Below are 1,808 nucleotides of genomic sequence, written 5' to 3'. Positions count from 1 at the left end.
TTCTGAGGCAATGTCAGTTGATCTAGATCACTTAGTTCATTGATGAACAAGGGAGGTTCAACTTCCCAAGTATCAATGCCAAATAATTTGGCATTCAGCTTCATGATTGCACCAAGAAACTTGGCAGTTTGCTCTTTAGTAACATCCTCATTCTCTTCAGAAGAGGAATACTCATCAGAGCTCATGAAGGGCATAAGGAGGTTTAATGGAATCTCTATGGTCTCTAGATGAGCCTCAGAGTCCTTTGGTTCCTCAGAGGGAAGCTCCTTATTGATCACTGGACGTCCCAGGAGGTCTTCCTCCTTGGGATTCACGTCCTCCACTCCCCTTGTGGGTTCGGCCATGGTGCTTATGTCAATGGCCTTGCACTCTCCTTTTGGGTTCTCTTCTGTATTGCTTGGGAGAGTACTGGGAGGGATTTCAGTGATCTTTTTACTCAGCTGGCCCACTTGTGCTTCCAGATTTCTAATGGAAGATCTTGTTTCATTCATGAAACTTACAGTGGCCTTAGACAGATCAGAGACTAAGTTTGTTAAATTAGAAGTATTTTGTTCAGAGTTCTCTGTCTGTTGCTGAGTGGATGATGGAAAAGGCTTGCTATTGCTAAACCTGTTTCTTCCACCATTATTAAAGCCTTGTTGAGGCTTTTGATCCTTCCATGAGAAATTTGGATGATTTCTCCATGATGGATTATAGGTGTTTCCATAGGGTTCACCTAAGTAATTCACCTCTGCTATTGCAGGGTTCTCAGGATCATAAGCTTCTTCTTCATAAGATGCCTCTTGAGTACTGTTGGATGCAGCTTGCATTCCATGCAGACTCTGAGAGATCATATTGACTTGCTGAGTCAATATTTTATTCTGAGCCAATATGGCATTCAGAGTATCAACTTCAAGAACTCCCTTCTTCATAGGCGTCCCATTGCTCACAGGACTCCTTTCAGAAGTGTACATGAACTGGTTATTAGCAACCATGTCAATGAGTTCTTGAGCTTCTGCAGGCGTTTTCTTTAGGTGAATGGATCCACCTGCAGAAGTGTCAAGTGACATCTTTGATAGCTCAGATAAACCATCATAGAATATATCCAGGATGGTCCATTCTGAAAGCATGTCAGAAGGACACTTTTTGGTCAACTGTTTGTATCTTTCCCAAGCTTCATAGAGGGATTCACCTTCTTTCTGTCTGAAGGTTTGAACATCAGCTCTAAGCTTGCTCAGCTTTTGAGGAGGAAAGTACTTGGCTAAGAAAGCCGTGACCAGCTTATCCCAAGAGTTCAGGCTGTCTTTGGGTTGAGAATCCAACCATAATCTGGCTCTATCTCTTACAGCAAAAGGGAAAAGCATGAGCCTGTAGACTTCAGGATCTACTCCATTAGTCTTAACAGTATCACATATCTGCAAGAATTCAGTTAAGAACTGAAAAGGATCTTCAGATGGAAGTCCATGAAACTTGCAGTTCTGCTGCATCAGAGAAACTAATTGAGGTTTCAGCTCAAAGTTGTTTGCTCCAATGGCAGGAATGGAGATGCTTCTTCCATGTAAATTGGAATTAGGTGCAGTAAAGTCACCAAGCATCTTCCTTACATTATTATTATTTTCGGCTGCCATCTCCTCTTCCTGTTCGAAAATTTCTGAAAGGTTATTTCTGGATTGTTGCAATTTAGCTTCTCTTAATTTTCTCTTTAGAGTCCTTTCAGGTTCCGGATCTGCTTCAACGAGAATATTCTTGTCCTTGCTCCTGCTCATATGACAAAGAAGAGGGCACAAAAAAAATAATAATAATAATAATAGAGATCCTTTATACCACAG

At 41.4% G+C, this 1,808-nt stretch overlaps 1 non-coding gene across 1 annotated transcript; it reads left to right on the top strand.

Moving 5' to 3' along the window:
* Positions 1–1,103: 1,103 nt before the first annotated feature.
* LOC112773650 (small nucleolar RNA R71) lies at positions 1,104–1,211 on the top strand. Its single transcript, XR_003188189.1, has one exon. It is a non-coding gene; the product is annotated as a small nucleolar RNA R71 (small nucleolar RNA).
* The last annotated feature ends 597 nt before the right edge of the window (positions 1,212–1,808 follow it).

This window comes from Arachis hypogaea, chromosome 18 (assembly GCF_003086295.3).
Source record: "Arachis hypogaea cultivar Tifrunner chromosome 18, arahy.Tifrunner.gnm2.J5K5, whole genome shotgun sequence".
Lineage (NCBI taxonomy): Eukaryota > Viridiplantae > Streptophyta > Magnoliopsida > Fabales > Fabaceae > Arachis > Arachis hypogaea.
This window is presented reverse-complemented; position numbering and strand designations above follow the sequence as displayed.